A 23,161-nucleotide genomic window follows, 5' to 3' on the forward strand; every position below is an offset into this window, starting at 1 on the left:
TGAAAATTTGAGTCAGTCTTGGGGTAAATGTAATGTAAAACAAAGACGATAGAGAAATACCTACTTTTAAGAATAGAAAAAAAGAGACTGACTGGAAAGTCCAATTTTTCCAATCCTACGAAGGAGGGGTGGTAAAAAAAAAAAAAAAAAAAAAGACAAATGAAAACACAGATAAATTATCCATGTCAAGTGGAGGTAATTTTACAATCTTATCTCACACTTGAGAGATGTTAAATGTGCAACAGTTGGTTGACCTTTAAAACTGAACTTCATTAGCACTGGCCTAATGGGCTGTAGTGAAAAATGAAAAGAGAATCTTGGCAGAGAGAATAGTTGTAGTGATGCCTTCAAGATCCTAAGGCTTAGGATTCAGGGCACTTCCAGAATAATAGGGCAGCAACCTCATCTATGGGGTTCCAGGAAGATAAGAATGGTCAAAATGTTGGGGTCTCACAGGGAAATGGTTCCCAGTTGATGAACTACAACCTCATCGCCTCTAACCGTATCTTGACAAAAGGTAGATATTCATCAACCTGTGTTCACCTCCTTTCTGTTCCTGAGAGGACTACCAAAAATCCCCTTCCCCAGGGCTATCCAGTGACACTCAATTTTTCTGTAGCTAGAAGTAGGCTAAATTAGGAATTTGAGAAGAATTGAGCTGGACTCCCTGAGATATTTTGACAGAACATGGAAAAATAGTTCAGAGAAAGCACAGAATAGGAGGATATGGCAGAACTAGATTCTTCTACAGTAGTGATAGTTTTCCCAAAACATTTTATGTCAGAAATCATACTTGTGGATAGGGTGGGAATTGAAAAGAAGGACAGAATTAATGATGCAGATAGAAGACAGTTCTTTTTAGAATAAATCATAAACTAGAGGAATTGTTCATCAGAAGGACAGTAATCCTATCATTGTGAGTGCATGTGTATCTATGTAAAGACCCACTCAATTAGTAGGTTTTAGTTTGGGATGCTTCTGATAAAGGAGTCAAGGAAAGCTCATGAGAGACATGGATAGCATCTTATTCATGGCTGTTTTTCTGGCACTTACCACAATGTTGGTAACATAGTAGGCACCCAGAAAAATTTGTTGACTGGAAAAAGGAAGAAAGAGGACCAAGATTTCATCAGAAACAACAACAAAAATAATACTTAACTTGTGTTAAATGTTGACTAGGTCCCTGGTATTAAATAACATTTAATACACAAGTTCTCATTCTCTCAGCAATATTGTGAAGTATTCTTCTTCTTCTTTTTCTTTTTTTTTTTTTTCTTTTTTTTTGTAGAGATGAGGTCTCACTATGCTGCCCAGCCAGGCTGATCTTGAACTCCCAAACTCAAGGGATCCTCCTGTCTCAGCCTCCCAACGTGCTGGGATTACAGCCATGAGCTACTGCACCTAGCCTTTGTTATTCCAATTTTACTGACAGATATGGAGAGTCAAAGAGATTAAGTGGCTTGGCCATGCCAGTTCAGTTTAAGACCAGCATTTTTCTAACTGTGTTCAAACTCAAGTTCAGTGTAAACTCCTGAGCTTTTAACTGAAATTATCTAAAATAAATTTAACTGAAATTATCTAAAATAATCTAAAATAAAATTATCTAAAATAAAATGATATCCTAAATAAAAGGTGATAAGAAAAAAAACTGAGGAAAAACCATAAAAACTACAAATAGCTTCCTATCATTGGGTAATATTTTACAAATAAATGATTTTTAAAAACTTTTCAAAGCACTTTTTCAGTAATAAAGATTGAAAATAAGGTTGTAGATCTTAAAATGGAAGATTAAGAGGTTGAGAACCTTACAGAGGCAGAGCCTAGAAGTAGGAAGATGATGTTTTGATCTTTTCAGACTATTTCTGAAGGGATTAATCTTCTCTTATCAATCCTGATCACTTAAAGATTCCAACATCGATGGGATTTTCATTATGACTTTTCTGTACTTTGCTGTTAATGTGCAACATTAGGCTTCCATTAATGCTGAATGACACTCAACACTAAGCATCTCCATCAGCTGTCTTCAATTCTGGATATACATTAGTGAAAAGCTCTTAAAAAATAAAGTGCCTTAGGCTTCACCTCTGATTTAATTGGTGTGGGGGCAGGGCATATACTCTGCTTTTGTTGTTACTTTAAGCTCTCCAGATAATTCTAACAAGCAGCAAGGGTTAAGATTACTTGTCTAGATCACAAGATTTTGGGCAAATCAAAACTAGCATCTGATAAGGGTTGTATCTGTCCAAAGGCAACCACATTACTAATTTCTAATACGCCAAAGATGGGTGTTTCAAAATAGATTCTTGATGTAAATGAATAGAAGATATTTAGACATGGAGATATATGATAAAATCCAAAGCAAGAATGATCCACAGTTTTCCAAAAAGACTCAGGGACTTATACTGATATAAATGAGGCACTGAGGTTTTACTGCAAATTATGATTCTGTAAAATCATTTTAAAAATATTTTATTCCAATCATAAAAATGGGAAAATTGATACCTGTACAATAAAAGACATAAGCCAAAAGATACACAATAAATAAATGAGTAAAATTAAACCAGGATTCTTAATTCCTTTTTCTGGGAATAATGTCATGTTTCTTTTCAGTACTACCTGCCAAATTGGAAGCCCTATGTAAAAGCAGCTCATGAAACAAAACAAATCTCTCGTACAGTCAACTTCCAGTTGGACTTGGAAGTTTGAGAATTGATAAGAAAAAAATCAGCACAACAGCAAACTCAGGATATAACATGTCATATTTGCACATTAGAAATGATTAGCAGACAAAGGGTTTGTTCTTCTTGTACTCTTTCTAAAACCTTTAAACACACCTATCCAAGATGGCTATTTGCTAATTACCAAAGATCAGATTCACAGAGGAAGAGAAGTCAAAAATCATAAAATAGTTTTTAAAAACTAAAAAAAAAAAGAAAAATTCAGAGATCTTCTAAATTCTAAATTCTTATGAATTCCTAAGAGTGAAATTCAGAGACCTGGTTTTAAAAAGTTATTAATCTGTAACCTGGTACATATGTAGCCATTGTAAAAAGTTATTAATAAAAAATTCATAAAGTGAAAAGCTAAAGCAATATACACAATTTTAACTGGTTGTGACACTCGCTGTGTTAAAATCAATGGATTATTCTCAGGGGTAAAAATATGCTTCCATCTGAAATCTTACAAATTTAAGATAATCTAACTAAAAAGTGGTAGCTTCCAGTTATCTAGACTACAGCGTCTCAAACTTTAAAGTGACTATGAATCACCTGGGGATCTTGTTTAAACACAAATCGAGAAGGGAAAATATCAAGGTAAGATCCATCATGATTGTCCCTCTAGGTGGAGAAGCATAGGTTGCAGAAATATTAGTTGTTCATTTAACCTAAAAATTCCAACTGAAGCAATTTTCTGAAGTAGTGGAAAGCAGAACATTATAATTTTACATGAAAGTAACATTTAATGAAATAAGAAGATAGTGGTTCCTCTCACTTCTTGTGTCCATGTTTGTGACAATAAACCATTACAACTCCAGAGGTTTAAAGTCTGGTTCCTGATGAATTTAATTGCCATGATGTCTAATTTGGTATACAAAACTTCCTTACTACTGAGTTAAAGCATGCTGTAAAGAGTTAGGGGTAACCACACTAAGCAGAAAAAAAACAAAATTACATCCCAATATCCTAATATAGATTATAGATTAAGAAAAGTACACTATTGTGAATTATTATAAAACTCATTGGATCTTTGCCACACATTATCTACCATCTGTATTTCCTAATTGAATTCAAAACAAAACAAAGAAAAACAAAATTTAAAGACCTTGCCCTGATAATAAACCTTTAAGTGCTTGGGTAGAAGTTTTATTACGTGCCCCTCATCTACTGGTTAAAGTGTTAGGGAACAGAGGAGTGGCAGAAAGTCATTTCTGCTTGCATTTATTGGTGGGTCAAATTTCATGGTGTTTTGCTGCTGTAGTTTGTTAGTTTTGATTATGTTTAAGTTCATGTTTACATCCTTGGCAGCATTTCTTCTGAGCAGGAAGTGGCATGTGGATGTATGACAAGAGACAAACACTGATGCAAAGCAAACTGCATGGACACAGCCACATTCTCTCAGCTAAAGGCAAAGTAGAGTTACTCTGGGTGGCTGGGCAATGCCACCAGTGGATAACTAAACTACTTGCAATTGTTATAAACTAAGAACAGCTTTCTGAACAAAGATATCTGCATGTTGTGAGACAAAAAGCTCAGTGACAGAGTTAACCATCAGCAACCGTGAGGCACAGGTTTCAATACTGAGAAGGACAGGGTCAGACATCCAACTTCTCAGCTACCCCTGGTCAGATAGACATCTCCCTCATCGTCATCTCTGAATGTGAAAGGTTGCTGATAGAATCTTGATTTGTGAGCTAGCCAACTCTATCTTGACAGTTTGACACAAACAAGTAATTATGGTACTACATTATCTGTCAAGGGAGTCACAAACTCAGGGGCTCACATGCTCTTTCCTGCCACATCTACACCTGTGAATGACTTTTACATTACGTATGAAAGATACACATTGATTACTTATGTCATACTACAGAGTAGAGGAATTCTGAGGAGTGATTTAGGTGGATCCAGAGATTATTCATGTAACTGGTATTCCCTGCCCCTCCCCACACCCCCGGCAGAGGCACTGCATTTTAAAACATTTGTCCATCTATTTACCTTGTAAACATAGTTGGTGGCTTTTGGATTAGTAAGGAGATAGAAACCACATGCTAATTTGAACAGAGAGAGTTTAATACAATCTGGTATTAAAAGAGGATTGGAGTAACAGGAAATTGCCTAGTGAGAGTTAAGGAGAATTCTAAAGAATGCAGGAGTTGTAAATACAGTATAAGGGGCAACCACTCCCCCTAGGGCTGAAATAAATGTTCAAGGAAGGGCTCTCCTCTCACCAGGGCTGAGATCCAGAGATGTCTATGGAGATGCCCTAGCTTTGACTACCTGGTAAAAAGTCATAGAAGTACTTCATTCATGGGACTTACCAGAAATCTGCCCCTGAAGTTCCAGAAGAGGCCATTCACAGCCGGGGGACAGAACCCTAGAACTAGCTAGGTGCTGAGGAAAACTGCTGGCTGCTGAGGGAATCTGGAATCACAGAGGTTGTCCCCTGCAGGAGTTTAGTGCACTTTCATGTGCCACACAGGCAACAACGGCTCTGGGCTGGCTGCCTGGGACAAAGGTTGGGCAGCTGGCTCCCTAGACACCCAGTCTTGTGGGGCCCTGAGTTGGCATGTGTGGACCTGAGGAGAGAGTTTGGGGAGCAGTGACTTGGGTGACAGAGCAGGTCCATGGTGTCTGTGCCTCAAGGGTACACCACTGCTGCCTAAATCAAGCACTAAAGAAAGTGCAGTGTGTGGGGAACACCAACTCTAGAAAAAGCTGTGTTCTGTGGATACCTAGTACTGGAGAAAATCATATTGGGGAGTGAGCAGTGGAGGAAAACTATGCTCAAAAGGAGCTTAGCCAGTGAGCATCACAGAAACCAGAAAGAGAAGCCTCAGCCACTTCAGTGTCCCTCCAGTGCCCTCTACTGACAAGGCTTAACAGTGTACGAGCCAGCAAAAAAGAAATTTACAAGGCCCAGCTCCATTATTACACAGCAGGCTAATACAGTAAATTTGGAACTAAGACATGGTAAACTGATAAGCAGCAAAGTCTACACTTTTGACTACTCAGCTTCCACATGCATCCTCTCCCACACACTGAAACTCCTGTACAATAACAACACAATTCTATATTTCACCTAACAAAGTCTAACTCCTTCTTTATAAGTGAAGAAGTTCTATCTCCTCAAAAACGAGAGACATAGAGTCCTATTGTAGTCATTGCTGTGACTCTGAGTTACTCCTTAAATTCTGTCACAGACCCACTAAATATTCTGTTACCTAAATTGGAAAGTTGATCTCCAACAGCTTCTATTTAACATTTTTTAAAATGAAAATGAGAGAGAAGAAAATTGTTAATATATACAAAAAAAACCTAGATATAAGAGGTAAAGAAAAAATGTGCATTGAACCTGAGAAAGCCGATTGAAAAAAAAATTTTAAAAGAAAAAATATGCAAACCTACAATAACCCTCACTTATCTAATTGGCTGCAAGGCCATAATGAATATCTATGGCTTCTTTCTTACACTAACTACTACTTTGTATTCACCATGCCCTTAAGCATTCTAGGAGTCCACAGATGTTGGTGATGTCAAGGAAGGGCAAATCCATATCTAGAATACTTGTCTATTCTAGTGAGGAGAAGTCTCTGCCCCCTCAATGAAGGAAGAAATCCAGTGTAATGAACCTGCCACCCAGGGGCTGGCTGATACCCTCAGGGGTTCAATGTTGGACTCTGCAGATTAGGAACTCAGCAGCAGCGCTATCCCAGTCAACTTTACAAAGGGGAAGCCATGTTGCTGAGCCCATGTATACACAGCTCCAGTCTTCCGACCAAGACCCCTGTTTATGGGCCCACTGAGACAGCTGGAGAGGCTGACTGACATGCAGAATGTGTCATTTTGTCCACTTGATTATTAAGAGCCTCCTCTGCAATGGATGTGCTTTTGTGGGCACTCAGAGGGGATACAAATTTTTTCAAGGTCTTTTCATTTTGAAAGGTTCATTCACATACCTCTTCCTCAAACTAACTACCTTGTCACCGATCTTCCAATCCTGTTCCTTCCAACTCTGACCATAAAAACCATTAACAACTACCCATCAACGACCAATATAGATCTGTATTTCTAGGCATGTCTCATTCCCAACATAGTGGACAACCATATTTACTGTTCAAATCTCTACCTACAAAAAAAAATTTTCCTTATCCAGTATTATTCACAGTTACTCATGAGTAGGGCTATAGTGCTAAACAGTCATTAATCTTGGGTAGTATTCGTGTATTGTTCAGATTCATCTGCAAATCAGGTTTGAGGGGTTTTTTTGTTTGTTTTTTGTTGTTGTTGTTGTTGTTGTTGTTGTTTTTTCTTCTAACAACTGGACTAAGGGAATCGCCAAGAGGCCACAGGCATGAGTTGAAAGAGACGAGGCAATGCCATTAGAGTTGCTACCAAAGAAGTCTGAGTCCCTGGTTCATGCAACTTGTTTGTATTATCCAGATCTGCTCTAGTTCTGTCTCATGTACTATTTCCACTCAATGATACATTGCTGTTGTACATCGCCAACCTTATGGCAAGACAGGTCAGATTTTACCCAGATAATGATGGGAAACTTGGTCCACATGATAACCTGACACTCCATAATTATGCATTCAATATCTACCTAGTAGCAAGTCAGAAGCTGTTTATCAAAAAGTAAACAGTTATCTGAAGAAAATATTTATTTCAAAACCCTAGATGTCTGCATTGTGATTCTGCTATTGGCACTTTCCAGAGGCTCCATAGAGCATTTCTCTTTGGCACAGATACTAAGAGAGTCATTGAGTTTGCTAGATCATAAAGCTGAAGTGGTAGCATAGCCTGTACTGCTGGGCTTGCTGCAGAGCCTTCTTCTACTTTGATCATCATTAAAAACTGGCAGCCTTATGAGTTACTCTGTAAACAGGTTGAGGTAGCATATTCAAATGTTGTAAATGTTGCCCCCAAATTCAAAAATGACTATTGAGGCTGGGTGCAGTGGCTCATGCCTGTAATTACAGCACTACTGAGGTAGGTGAATTGCTTGAGCCCAGGAGTGCAAGACCAGCCTGGGTAATATGGCAAAACCCCATCTCTACAAAAAAAATACGTGAATTAGCCGGGTGTTGTGGAGCTCACCTACGGTCTCAGCTACTCAAGAGGCTGAGGTAAGAACATTGCCTGAGCCCAGGAGGCGGAGGTTGCAGTGACCCCAGATCCCACCACTGTGTTCCATCCTTGGCAACAGAATGAGACTCCCTCTCAAAAAAGAAAAAAAAAAAAAAAAGCCTATCGAGCGTAGTGGCTACTGAATGCCCAGAAATTTTGCTGAATTTTTATGGGGCTGATTTATCACCTTCTAATTCTTACATGCTCTACAAGGATATCTAAAGTATTTGCTACTTTCTTCTCATCAGAGACAATCAGCATAATATCATCAATGTAGTGGATCAGTGTGATGGCTTGTGAAATGTTACGATGACTAAGATTAAGAATTGATCTAGCCCTGAGGCAAGACTGCGAAGCCATATTTTTGGCCCTGCTAGATAAAAACAAATTGTTTTTGGTGGTCCTTGTAAATTGGCAGAAAAAGATATTAACTAAGTCAATAGCTACATACCAAATGCCAGGGGCTATGTGGTTTGATAAAGATATTACGTCTGGGTCAGCAACTACATTTGGAGTCACCCAATAAATAAGTTTAGGGTAGTCTACAGCCATTCTCTAAGATCCATTTAACTTCTGCCAAGGCAAAATAAGTGAGCTAAATGGGGATGTGATAGATATCACAAGTCTTATTTCAAATCTTTGATAGTGACATCAATCTTGACAGTTTCCTCAGGGATATGTTATTACTTCTGATTTACCATCTTTGAAGAAAGGGGAAATTCTAAAGTCTTCTACTTAGCTCTCCTATCACGTGGTCCTCCCTCTATGGGTTAGCAGGGGTGTCTAATCTTTTGGTTTCCCTGGGCCACATTAGAAGAGGAAGGATTGTCTTGGGCCACACATAAAACACACTAACACTTATGATAGCTGATGAGCTGGGGAAAAAAAGAATTACAAAAAAAAATCTCATAATGTTTTAAGACAGTTTACAAATTTGCGTTGGGCCACATTCAAAGCTATCCAGGGTTGCATGTGGCCCATGGGCCACAGGTTAAACAAGCTTGGTTTAGAGAGTCAATATGGAGATTCTGCCAGTTACCCAGTATGTCTACTCCAATTATTCATTAAAGAACTGGGGAAATAAGCACAGGCTAGATCTGCTGACCCCCTAGACCCACTATGAGTACAACTGGAGCTAAGACTCCATTTGTTACCTGAGCACTGTAAGTCTCCACTTTGAACAGTCGGCCACAATATTTTTGGGTCCCCCTAGGAATTAGTATGAAAGGTCTGATTATTTCCTTTTCCCCAAAGCATAGTCTCTGGTAAATGGCTACAGGTCCCTTTGGGGAAAAGCTTTGGGAGTGTGAATTGACTTAGGTCTGAAAACTGAGTGAGATGCTGTAACTCTTGATTGTAGCAACTAAAGTTAACTTTTTTGCTACCAGAGCTAGAGTTTTTCCTATTATATAGATGAAGGGGTGCTACAGTACTGCTTACATATTTCATTCATTAGCTACCACTAGGCATATACCAAAGACATTATCTCAGCTGTCAAAAACATCTGCAAGCCGATGTTTTCTGATACCTCTATGTCTCAGTTTTTCATTGTGGGAGATGTATATACTTTGTGTTTGGTGTATAAGGGCTTATCGCCACTTGGCTTTTGCTACCATGGAATTTCATCATCTCCAGTAAAATCAGAGATCCAATTTCAATGGTCTGCAAAGGAGAGCAGCCACAGATTTTTTCATGGATGCAGGGAATCCCTTCACTAATGTACTTCTTAATACTTTAGTGAAAGGAGTGTCTATTGGGCCTTTTCATGGCATGTATTTGGAGGATGGACAGGTTGCATTCAATTAATGCAACCAAACATTCTTTTTTGAAGGAGTCCAAACACACACAAGCAGTAGGCAATTTCTCTCCATTCATTCTTCCTTTGAGGCCTCAAGAATATTAAGGAATAGGGAGTGAAGGAATAAAGAAGATTGCTTGCTCAATTGTTATCATTTTGCATTCACCTTTCTACAGGTTTACCAATGCTGATGTGATAGATACTCCTCCTCCATCTCTCAGCTTCCATTACCCTCTAGAAAAAGTGTCGACAAACTTTTTGTAAAGGACTAGATAACAATTTTTTTTTTTTTTTTGCTTTGCTGGTCATATGGTCTCTACTGCAACTATTCAATTCTGTTGTAGTACAAAAAAGACAATTTGTAAATGAATGATCATAGCTGCATTCCAATTAAACTTTGTTTTCAAAAACAGGTAGTGGATCAAATTGGTCTAAGAACTATAGTTTGCTAACCTCTGCTCTAGAAATTCTAAAAGACTTCAATCTCAATATTTATAAGTCTCCCCATATTTACCCCTTCCCCATTAGCTGCCACCTCCCCAGATGTAAAACAGAATTCTTTTCAAGTCTTCCATAACATCATTTTTTATTATACATAAAATCTGTGTCTACCTTTAAGATTAGGCTATATATGTGCCTAATTTGAAGCAAACAATATCCCTCCACTTCTCCAACTACCATCTAAAATTCCTGCATTATCTACTCTTCATGGTTAAGGCACAAGAAAACCTCCTTTAATATAAAATTTGGGTTGGAAATAAACCAGTCTCAGCCTAAACTTTAATTCTTCTATCAACAGCTGGCCTCAAGTAGGGTAATTTTACCCAGAACCATGCATAGTCAATTACCATATACAGTGAGGCATACTAAACACACACTGGATGCCAAGCTCCAAATAGGGGAGGGTGGGGTGCTCAATTCAGTGGGATTTATACTTAATTCTTTAGGCAAAGGGAGAGGCCCTGATGAGTTTTAAGCAAGGTGACGACCTAATGAGAACGGAAGTTTAGAATGATTATCGTTGAAGTTGTGCTGGATATGGAATTTTGGGGGAGGTAGAAAAACCTGATAGGAGGCTAAAGGCAATTAGGATACCCTTAAAAGTAGTCCAGGCAAGAGATAAATATACACAAGTGGCATGGAAGCTTAGAAACAGATTTTGGAAGTAGAGTTAGCTGAACTCAGCAAATGAGTCAATGTGGAGGCTATGGAGGTTGTTAAGTTGTGATGGGTGTTAAGGATGTGTTCTGGACTTGTTAAAAGGTGCTAGCTAGCTAGGTGCTTGTAATCCCAGCTACTCAGGAGGCTGAGGCAAGAGGATTGCTTGAGCCCAGGAGTTCAAAACCAGCCTAGGAAACACATCAAGACCCCATCCCGAAAAAGAAAGGTGCTAGCAAATGGAGTGCTCTCTCTTCTGCATTATCTTAGTGGTAGACCTAGAACTCAAAAATATGAGACAAGAGGCCAGTGAAACTAACAGAGGCAATGATAGAGGGTAGAGTACAAGAAGGAGACTGAGGTCACAACAGAAACAAGTTTTATCCAGTTCAAGATGATGGGTCACATCTGAAAAAACAAAGGTCATGTTGAAAAAGCTCAAAGAAAACAATAATTTCTATTAGAAACCCTGTCTGCTTTATTAATTGTCCTCTAGAAATGAGCCCACTCTGCCATTAAGTATTTACTATCAGGTGTTTTTCCCCCTTTCTCCTTATCTCATTTGACTTAGAATTATCAAACTTGCAGGGCTGCTTACTACTGTGGTCTCTATCAAAGCATCAATCAGATGTGGGGATGACTTCTAGAAATCCCATAGATATGCTAATGCACTAGTGAAATGGCACACCTGTAACTTGCACATTAAAGCATTGTTCTAATATCAAAGGGTTGAAACAACCAAGAACTCTACCAATAGGGAAAGACATAAATTATGATGGAGTAATATGATTAAATATTATACAAAGTAAAAAACATAGCCAATTTATATGCTGATATGAAATGATCGCCACAATATAGTTAAATGGGAACTAAAAAAGCAAGAATTATTTGTATTTTAAAAAGAGGTAAAATACATACATATTGTTTTTATATTTTTAAAAAATAGCATTGGTTACCTCTGGAGAAGAAAACTGGTGTCAGAGGGCAACAGTGAAAGGAAGATTTATCATATACCCTTCCTAACTATTGAAAATTGTGAACTTCAAACAACTGGAGTTCACAAACAACTGCAACTACTAACACATTTTTAAGAATTAAATAAAACAGACAGGAAAATGTGTGAAGGTAGAATAAAGAGTTTTAGACATGCAGTATCTCACATTTCTTAATTCCATGCACCATTTTCCAGGAAGCTAGTGGTGGATATGTGTTTCATCCAAATGAGGGTGTGAATAAAAAACAAAAGTCACAGTATCTAAGGAACAGAGGCTCTACCAGAGATGTCACCAAAAAGAAATCCCAAACAACCACCATGGAACAGGCCTAGAGAACAACAGTGCAAATGGGGACAAGAGGACAGATTGCTCCAGTAAGGGACCAATAAATCTGTTATGTTAGACTACATGGGAAACCAAGCTGAAAAGATGTTAGAGTACATAGAAATTGTACTCCAACAGATGTATGGAAACACTAAGCCAAGTGTTTTCTTAAATGAGATCATTATTATTTCTAAGATTAAAAAAAATATTTTACAAGTAAGGAATCCTACTCGTAATATGCTTGCTTGACTCAGTAGTAAACAATATCTATGTAGTCACAGTAAATAAATAACAAAATGCAAACAAACAATGTGAGAATTATATTGGGAGGTCAAGTAGGGAGAGTAGAGGTGGCTGTGTATGAAAGAGCTAAATATTTATCTACCACAATGGGAAGTCAGTAGATATTGCCAAATATTGATACATTAAGAAACAGCAGTATAAGCATATTATTTGAAAAGGTAAGGGCCAGAAGAAACATTTAAATAAATGAAAGTAGTTGCTTTTAGGCAACAGGACTGGGGAGATGAGAAAGGAGGGGCAGAGTTGACTGGATTTTTATTGTTGTTGGAAGTCTTTTAATAACCCTATTTTATTTACATGTAAGCAGGATAAATGTACAGTCATGTCCTGGTATCTGCAGGAGACTGGTTCCATAACCCCTGTGGATACCAGCATCTGCAGATGTTCAAGTCGCTTTTATAAAATGATGTAGTATTTGGATTTAACCTATGCACATCATCCCAATTATATTAAATCATCTCTAGATTACTTGTAATGCCCAATTCAATGTAAATATTGTGTAAATAGTTGTTATACTGTGCTTTTTTATATTATTTTTTATTGCTGCATTACTTTTTTCCTGAATATTTTCAATCTAAGGTTGTTTGAGGCTATGGACACAGAACTCCTGGAAACAGAAGGCGAACTGTGCAGGATTTGGAATTGTACTGCTTGGACTTGAGTCTTGGCTCTAATCTTTCACTAACCTTGTAAATAGAGGCAAACTACTTAATCTCTCAATTTTCCTATCTTTAAAATAGGGAGGAAAATAGCATGCACCTCATAGGGTTGCTTTGTAAGTGTTTTACACTTACATGTAAATTGCTTAAAATATGCCTGCCATGTAAGTGTTCAATAGTAAATAAGGACCAGTACTTATTATGAGAGTAAATATAAACTATTATTACTTGATAAAAATATAAAGGCATTAATAACTAAAATCTATTTTTAAAAATATGGGTCATATATTAATGTCTGCCTCCTTTGTGGGGAAACTTTTGTTTTTATAAGTTAATGCTCCCAGGTACTAAATAGGACTTTATTTCTTTAGGCTACAGTCTTCACTCTAACCCATAGTTAGGGGGAAGGATGTGGTGAGACTGTTGAAAAATTCCAAGTTACAGTTAGTGATGAAAAAGTGGGAGCTCAAAGTGGAATTTGAAGACTGCATGTTAAGTAGTTAGGCCAAAAGGGGAGGGAAGAGCCTTCCAGGCCAGGAAGACCACTTGCAAAGACCTAGAGGCAGAAGGAACAGAGCAATATAAAAAGATTGGTAGAGCTGGAGCAATGATGAGTGTGCTATATGTTTGATGGGAGCCAAATCATGCCAGGCCTTTGGGCATGTTAAGGAGTCTGCCTTATCTTAAGGGCCATGAAGGGCTTTATGCAGGGTATAACATAACCACATATTTTGAAAAGATCACTCTGGGTGCAGGGTGAGGAACCAACAAGCAAGAAGCCAGAATGAGCTCAGCTAGACAAACAGGGAGGCCATGGCAAAAGTCCAGGCAAGAGATGATGATAGAGATAGGAATGAATAAAAGTAGATGGATTTGAGGAACATTTAGAAGGTAAAACTTACAGAACTTGGCATAGGACTAGCCAGAAAGAGATGAAAGGAGGACTGGTAATTCCAAGAAATCTTTTGCCTAATTTTATTTTTGTTTTTCTTTGTTTGGGAAAGGGTTTTGGTCTAGTCTAACTCAATTATATTTTTTAAGTAAAGGCTGCTCCCTTTAAGCTCCTCAACAATAATAATATACTCAATTGTGGAATATGTATAAGCAAAAGCTGCAAGACATTTCAATTACAAAGTTAACTTTTCACTTTTAAATGATAAAACCCCAAGATCTTGGAACAGAACCAAAAGACCCCAAAATAAAATAGAATTCAAAGCAATAAGATGGAAGTAACAGCAATCCAAATTAAATAGACTAATTAAGTCAGTGAAACAAGTTCGATACTCCCCAGTTTCTTTGTTTATTTCCCATTAAAAAGGCAGATTGGGCCAGGCACAGTGGCTCACACCTATAATCCCAGCACTTTGGGAGGCTGAGGCGGCAGATTCACGAGGTCAGGAGATCAAGACCAACCTGGCTAACACGGTGAAACCCCATCTCTATTAAAGATACAAAAAAAATTAGCCAGGCACTTGTAGTCCCGGCTACTTGGGAGGCTGAGGCAGGAGAATGGCATGAACCTAGGAGGCGGAGCTTGCAGTGATTCGAGATTGCGCCACTGCACTCCAGCCTGGGCGATAGAGCAAGACACCATCTCAAAAAAAAAAAAAAAAAAAGGCAGATTGACTTATATTGCCTGCCGATGCCTCTCCCCTTTCTGCGACACTTCTACTCCAAAATTTTTATTCCACAAAAGGCTTAATGGAAAGAGAAATTTTGCATATTTTGCAAATAATCCAAAAGGGGTGTGTGTGTGTTTATGTGTGTGTATATATATATATACATATACAGACAAGAGCAAAAGCAGACTATATTTATATCGTGTCAAGCAAATAATAGAAGTATACACAGGACACCTCACCCTGCTCAGGTATATGTGGAGGTGTGGGTGAGGGGACACAGTTTCCCAAATGAGGCAAGACCTTCTTTGAGTTTTAGGAGACATTAAGAGCTATAGATAGAGGTAAAGGTAGAAAGAAAGGCACTCTCTGCAGTGGGAAGTGCAAAAGAAAAGCACACAAGAAAAAAAAAACAAGAAGTCTGTTGCTGGGAAATAAAATTTCGGCTTATGGAGTATCAATCCAGAGTTAAGCAAGTGTCAGATCCCATGGGACCATTTTAAGGGCTGTGGGTTCTATCCTGTAAGCAACAGAAAATTGTTGAAGGATTTTAAGTGAGAGAGGGAATTTACATTTCTAAAAAGATCATCCTCAACCTCCAGATGATGGACTTGAGGATGACAATACTATCTGCTGAGATACCAGGTAGGAGGCAGCTATGATACCTTAGTTAAGAGATGTTAAGTTAAGACCCTAAACTAGAGCAGTAGGAGTGAAAGAAGAATTTATGGCTTGGAGAAAGGTATAAAATGTTAAGTGGATTCAGTGTTCTAATGGTTGTTGTCTTAGTTCATGCTATAACAAAATACCTTAGACTGGGTAATTTAAACAACACAAATATACCACTCACAACCGGAAAGCTGGGAAGTCCAAGATCAAGCTGCTGGCAGATTCAATCTCTAGCGAGGGCACATCCCTCATAGATGGCCTCCTATGTATCCTCACACGGAAGGCTAACAAGCCTTCTCAGTCCTCTTTCATAAGGACATTATCTTTTACAAAAACACACGAGGCCAAGGCCCTCATGACCTAATCACCTCCCAAAGACCCTACTCCTAACAACAATACATTGGATTTGATTTCAACATATGAATTTTGGAAAAACACAAACATTCAGACCACAGCAGTTGTAGAGGCTAAGAAAAAGAGTTTAAAATTACCTCTGGATTTCTGGTATGGCACCTGGATGGTGGTACACATCTATGATTCACTCCCTCAAATCTCTGCAGCAAAACGTGTTTCAAAATTCAGGATTTGACAGCCTGTAGTCTCAGCTACTTGGAAAGCTGACATGGAAGGATCACTTGAGTCCAGGAGTTCAAGATCAGCCTGGGCAACATAGTAAGACCTTGTCTCATAAAAAAAAAAAAAAAAAAACAGATTTTTTTTGGATGTTAGAAAGGTGATATGGTTAACATACTCAATGTAAGTGTGTACCCCAGCAGGGCCTGGGCAGTATTATGTAATCAAACAGCACTATTTCTGCAGCTGGACATAATCCACTAAGTTGGATACAAAATCACAATAGCCTCCTGACAGTTCACTCAGGCTTTGCTCCAATTGAGTTCAAGTTTTGCTAACAAATGAGTTAAATTTTGTTTTGCTTTGTTTTCAGAGGCTGATTTTTGAATTATAGATAAGAAATGGTACAATGTACTACTATCTATAGGTAGAATACAGAAAGTGAGCAGGTTGTTTGTTCATTTGTTTGTTTTTTGATGAGATGAAGGTTCTGGTTTGAACATATATAATCTCCAGTAATGAAGAAATGTTAAAGATGTCCAATAGGCAATCATATAGAAAAGAAAATTAGTTTGGACAGTCTGGAACTGAAACAATTATAGGGAAAAGGTGTACTTGGGGGAATATTCTCTCTTTAGTGCCAAAAATAAGAGCCCAACTCTGAGAGTGACCCAAGGAAGTGTCATATAATTGCCAGTAGTCTCTAATGACCTAGAATTCAGAGTCCTACTTGTCTTTGCTTTGCAATAAGTGAATGTACTTTTGTCTCTTGCCACTGCTGGAATTGATTTGAATTCAGTTTTCCCCCTGAGTGTACATGAGTTGTCTTAAATTTCACCCAAATTACATAGTATGAATTATTTTGATACTAACTAAATGCATAATTGAACAGGTAATTGAAAATACCTTCCTTTTCAATAGGATTTTATATCTATAAAGTATCTATCATTCCAAATGTATTTTTACACTTGATGGACTAGAGAACTGAATACATGTGAAGATGATTCAGGCACTGATCATTTCTAAAATCCTAAATATGATAATATTTTCCTTAGGAGAAATATTTCACCCACCAAGAATGTAAAGGCAGGTTAAAATTGAAAGTGTCTACAGAAGGCTTAATTATCCAATCAGAGCTTCCAAGACTACATTCCTACAAATCATTTAGGGATCTATTTTAATCTCTCAATGTAGTCTTTTGGTGGAGAGGGGGAGTGTAATTCCTATAATTTGTCTCTTATACTTGTTTTACAGTAAAAAGAAAAGCATTAAATATTAACAGAATATAAACCAAATAATAAACTGGCTGTTTTCTCTAATAAATTTTCAGACTCCACCCAGAACTCTAACTCAGTCACAAAACTTTAAGAGTTTAGAATAGAGCTGGACAGAATGTTTCTCCCTCAAAATTTCATGAATTCTTATCATCAAAATCCCCTCAGAAAAAAATATTTCTGGTTTTTCCTGTTCCCAAATACACTACAGCATGATGAGAAGCCATTTAACACAAAATATGTATAATGAACAAGGTTTCATACAGTTCTTAAGATTTGAAAGATTTAATTTAGCACCAAGGTCCTGGAGCCTCAAGCCCTACAATACATGTTTAATTAGGATTACAGTAAAGTTTTTAAGAAATAATTTATTTTCTTTCATGTGAGTGGGTGTGTGCCTGTGTGTGTGTGTGTGTGTGTGTGTGTGTGTGTGTGTATGCATGTATGAGACAGAGAAAAAGAAAGCTGGTAGAAAAATCAGCCTTTAAAAAAACAAAAATTCAACAGAATAGTGCTATTTTCACATTGTGGGCTCCAGCACTTTCGTGGTCATAAAGCAGTCTAATTGTTTAGACCAATATTTTTAAAAATAAATAAAGAACATCCATGTTGTAAGGTTAAGCACTGTTTTATATTAATAAAACTTGTTTCATTTATATACACTTACATTGGAGTTTACAGAGTTGAGGCAGAGAATAAATTAATTATTGAGGATTGCAGTAAAAGGAAAAAAAAGTTTAAAGAAACTTAGTGTTAAGGAAGTGTGCTTGAAACCAAAAATCTGGAGTGTAGCAAATGGATGAAAGGCACTGGGTAGTTGCCTCATAAAATATATTTTAAGCCAATATAATAAAAAGATCAGAAGACTAAATAATGTTATCCACACTGACTTAAAAAATTAACTGTGGCTTGGAAATACCAAGAAGGAACTAAAAATCTCAACCGACATGGCATCACCAATATGCATGCTATTCCACAATGAGAGGAGCATGATGCCTTCACTGGGTAGTCTCCATGAAGTCAGGCATCATTTTGACAAGTAGAAATGAGGGTAAATCAGAGCTGAAGAAACAGCAATGGACTATTCTGTAATTACAAAGGCCTTACAAATTATATGAAAGAAAAAAGATAAACATCTTACGATAAGTGAGGATGTGGGTGGTGCAAAGTAAGATACAGGAGTCATGAGTCAAGCCACTGGAATGATCATGCCGTCTCTGGGTGAAATGAAGTTAGAATACCTCTCTTGGCTTCAATTTTTCACAAATGGATGGTTTGACTATTGAATCTCCAAAGTGAGAAAGGGATCCCGAGAATGCTAGGGCTGGAAGATACTCCTGATTGTTTTTAAGGCTTTGTTATCTTAATCTAGGAAAGTATTATTTTTCCTATTTAACAGATAGATTAAGTCACACTGTTACTCTAGCTAATGAAAACATGTTACATTTCTCACTAGAGGTGAAGAGGAAAGACAGTCTGATAACATCTGCCTAGTAAGTAATGAAGACTAATATTCAAAATTCAGGGAACAACTCCTATACCTCATATTGAAACAGTATTAAGCACATTTATTTCTCTGTATGGAGACAAGATTAAGAGGTCAGGTGAGAGTCTTTTAAGAAATGTAGAAAAGTCGTGGTTGAATTAATAATTACATCATGTTATGCTGTGGTTGGCTTTTAGATTTCCATCTAATCTTAAAAAGAAGAAGAAAAAAAACCCCCACTACATGTTGCATAAGGCATTTTAAGTAAAACGTGCAATTTAAAATATATTTTTAAAATGTGTGGAGATAGAACAAAACAAATCTAGTGGAATTGTTATTATTATCAGAAACTTCTACGTAAAAATGCTGGCTAAAGCAATATATAAAGAAAGATTCTCGGTACAAATTGCCTGGAAAGTTTAACATGTGCGCTAGACTTCAGATATTAAAAGTTAAATTTAAAAAAAAAAAGAATCTAATGGCAGGGTGTGACTTTAACCTCATGGATTTTAGCCACAAACGCAAAGAAAAATATATACAATAAAAGAAGCAACAGATTTTCCCACAAGCAGAGATTTTCTAATTAAAATGCTGTCACTTTAATATTTTTTAGCTATAGAATTTGACTGTAAATGTCTTCATTATGTAGTGTAACTTCTATAGCAAGTTATGTTAACTTAACGTTTTCAAGAATCGGAAATATTGGTAACTCGATGGGGTTCTTAAAACAGAAATAGTTTCTTTGATGAGTTGGAAAGAGAAGGAAATAAAAGTCTAAGGTAAGCGCCAGTTTCACCCTCAATTCTTAGGCTTCAGAAAAGCCTAATTAGGCAGGGAAAGGAATTTGGGCCTGGCACACCCAAGCTTAGACGTGGCAGGATCCTGAAACAATGTTTTTTTGAACGTTTGAGTCATATGCCACGGGCAAACCATAGCCGCGATATACAGGTCCTTAAGTCAACAGGTCCTCTAACGAGATGGTGAGTGGTTGGTGCGTGGCAGTTGGATTTCTTCCCGCCACGGAAGAAAAGAACTCTTCTCCATTGATCAGGAAAGTGGGCCCAACTCTGGCTTGGAGAGCGCATCCGGAAAAGTGCAGAGGCGAAACAGAGAGAGAGGGGTGTCTGCGTCCCGGCCACAGAGCCCTTTCCAAACCACTCGGAAACCATTTAAATGGCTCGGCGGCCGCGGTTTGCAGCCTAGAACTGTTTGGGGTCCCCGGCTGGGAAAGTTGCCTGGCAAAGCCATGCCCTTCGCTGTCGCGGGATGTCCTCTCGGGCAGAGAGGCTGGAGAAGACAGGCAACCTGCTAGCCGGAGTGGAAGCGCGCCCGCCTCCCGCCGGGCCCTCCCTCTCAGGGTCCCCACGCTGCGACCCTCCCAAGTGCAAGTCCGGGGCCACCAGGTCTTTGGTCTCGGTCCAGCTCCTCAGGGGCCGCCCCATAGTGACTGGCGGGGGCACCTTGGGCGAGAGGGTGTGACCGGGCTCCCCCCCGGGGCGCCACCTGCCCCTTGGCCCAGGGCGCCCCTTTCGGGGTCTCTCCAGGGGCAACCGAAACACTGCTCTCGAGACCGTCTCCAACCGGCCACCTGGACCGTAGCCCTGTCCCCAACACGTGAATCCCTGCGGCGGTCCTCCCGCCTGCTCTAACGCACCCAGGGGTACCGCGTCTCCCTCCGCCTGCCGCTGGCTTACCTGGCGGGTGGGCAGGGCAGGGTGGCGGGAAGCGGCGGCCGGGCAGGCGCTGGACGTGGGCTGGGCGCCAGGTGCAGGTGGCGGCGGCTGCGACTCCGGTTGCTGTCGCCACAGTTGCGGCTCAGTAGAGCTCCTCCTCCGCAGCCGCCTCCTGCCTTCCCGCTGGGCCTCCCGCGTTGCCTGGAGAGGCACAACCGAGGCTCGGCTTCCACTTGGAGTCTCCCAGGTGAGCTCCAGCCTGCGACGTCGGCAGGGGCGAGGCCCCGCTCCCGCGCCTGCGCGCCAGCCTCCCGCCCCGCCCCAGCCCTACCTGAGCGCTCCAGGTGAGAACCTTGGACCGCGCGCGCAGGGTGGGGGCGCCGTCCCGGCCAAGCCTGGCTGTCGCGCGGCTTCTCTCTGAGCGGTCAGCGAGGCTGCTGCTCCGCGCAAGTTGTGGCTCCCGGCCCATCTACATTGGAGGAATCCTGCACTGACCTGGTGGCAGTGATCACCCTGTAGCCAGAACACAGTCTGCTGGGTCCTTGGGGAACCAGAAGTTCTAGATTTCCCCCACACGGTTCCTCCCTTCCTCCTCGGTTTGCCAAAATGAAGGGGTGCGCTGCCTCCGAGGACCACTTCGGGAGGGCAGCAACTGCTGGCTCATGCGGTTTCCTCGGGCAGGGTTCAGCAGCTTCTGTCACCAGTTAGGTTTCGTGAGCTTCCTTCCCGTGCAGTCTTGATTTCATCATTTGACTCACTTCAGCGCAGCTAGTGGTTTCCGTTTCTGTACGCGGGCGCTCTGGTAGGGGCGCCTCACGTCCAAAGGAGGAGTCTTCTTCCAAAGAAGAGCCTTTGGTATTTGGCAGAGCCTCGCCAATTTGGGGCGCACCTCCCCTTCCTGGGATGCTCTCAGAAGGCAAACCAATTCCCAGAGGAGAGGGAAAAACAGCCACAACAGAGAGAACATTTGCTGTCCCTGTTTGGAAAGAGATTGGGATTTCCTGGAGAGGGCTTGCTTCTACTGTAGGTTTGTTTAAAAGCTCAACATCTATTCTGGAAGGGAACAATGCAGACTCCAGGAAGATGGTGGGTTTTACTGTTTTTAAGACAAAAAAATTGTTAAACAGTATTTGTTCCATTTATGACACAACTTTGTTTCAGCCTTCCTTCTGCTGCTGCAACAAACATTGACACACCCAAAACCAGGACTTAAAATGGCCTTTATACCTTTCTATGAACTCATTTCTTTGTCCCTATCCCAAAGATATCTAGGGATATAAATAGAAAACTAGCTAAAAACTTTTTGGTGTCGTGTTTAATCACATGGTGGCAGGTTTTACTATGAAGTTTAGTTGTGGCCTTCCTCCTACATTTTGACATGCTCTAATGGTGCTTATTTACTGTTTTATTAGTGCTATGCGTGACCTAAAAATAAGGTTTAAAATACAGGTTAGTATAGTATCAACAACTGTATCTTTAGTATTTGACTACTCTAAGACATTGGTTTTAGCATCCATAGTACTATTTTATACTACGACATCTATGAGTTAGGGTTTAAGACTTTAGTAAACTAGGTAGTTCTTTGCTTGTTTTACATGTCATGGTTATTTTGCAAGCACCAAGGAACCTTCATGTATTTGCAACATTTTAATATCAGTACCTACAAGCAATTGCCAAGCTCCCTTTCCCTCCAAAAACAAACAAACAAAAAAATAGTTCAGGAGATACTTGTGTGTATTGATATACTAACTTGGTAATGTTTTTCCTTAGGTCCAGGTCCAGAACTGAAAATACTAAGTACTCAAATTCTCTTCTCCTTCTCCTTCTTCTTCTTCGTTGTGCCACTTTGTCGTTTACCCCTAACCGGAGGTTAATGTTAGTCTTTGGAAAATTTGTAAGGTATCCCAAATGTATAACCAAGAAACCTGTACCCTTTTTCACGCACCACCCATCTCTGAATGAAGAGCCAAAGATTGTCAGAGTTTTGATGTCCCACCAGGCGAAGAGCAACACTTTCACTGACAATCAGGACAGAGCAGATGGATATAGAATAACAATCTGGAATCCAAGGACTGAGATGCATTGACAGCAAGACTAGGAACGTCAAATAACAACTGAAAAGAGAAGCTAGGGTAGACCTATTAAAAGAGAGAGCCAGCAAACAGGACCAAAATGCTGGATGAGGAGTCTAAAAAGAACAGAAGAAACAAAAAAGATCAGGAGTTACTAAAATTTGACTGTCAGTTTTACAATGGAGACAGACAATTTAAAGAAGGAAGCAGTTTTTCTGAGTGTGGCATTACTTGTGCACGTTGAGTGTCATATATAGAGAGAAAGAGAAAGAGAGAGAGTGAGAGAGAGAGAGATATATCTTGGGGATGAGACCCGTCTAAACACAAAATTCATTTATGTTTCATATACACCTTATACACATAGCCTTAAGGTAATTTTATAAAACATTGTAAATAATTTCATGCATGAAAGAAAGTTTGTGTAAAGTACTTATGTGTGGAATTTTCAACTTGTGGTGTCATGTTGGTGCTCAAAAAGTTTTGAATTTTGGAACATTTCAGATTTTGGATCTGTGGATTAGGGATGCTCCACCTGTACTATTTTACACAACACTGCTTGTACTATTTCATAGCATTCTGAAAGCAAAGTCTTAATATTAATAAAAAATTTTCTATGTCACAATAAAATTAAAATGCCGCAGGAACCAGAAAAAAAATTGTCATATTGAAATATTTAATGCCCCAAATCTAATCAGATGCAGGATTTTGAAAGTA

At 39.3% G+C, this 23,161-nt stretch overlaps 1 protein-coding gene across 4 annotated transcripts in view; it reads right to left on the bottom strand.

The window, feature by feature from the left end:
- GALNT3 (polypeptide N-acetylgalactosaminyltransferase 3) overlaps positions 1–21,145 on the bottom strand; it is a 47,116-nt gene extending 25,971 nt beyond the window's left edge. Inside the window, exons 1-3 of one of the 4 annotated variants that reach the window (XM_063647608.1) lie at positions 20,707–21,070; positions 20,397–20,576; positions 15,861–16,048 (exon numbers count right to left, since the gene is read on the bottom strand). The gene's annotated coding sequence lies outside the window, so the exon portion shown is untranslated. Of the gene's footprint in view, positions 1–15,860; positions 16,049–20,396 lie in introns of all 4 variants that reach the window. The other 3 variants (XM_054478796.2, XM_054478797.2, XM_054478798.2) reach the window with 3 other exon arrangements.
- Between the last annotated feature and the right edge of the window lie 2,016 nt (positions 21,146–23,161).

This window comes from Pongo pygmaeus, chromosome 11 (genome assembly GCF_028885625.2).
Source record: "Pongo pygmaeus isolate AG05252 chromosome 11, NHGRI_mPonPyg2-v2.0_pri, whole genome shotgun sequence".
NCBI lineage: Eukaryota > Metazoa > Chordata > Mammalia > Primates > Hominidae > Pongo > Pongo pygmaeus.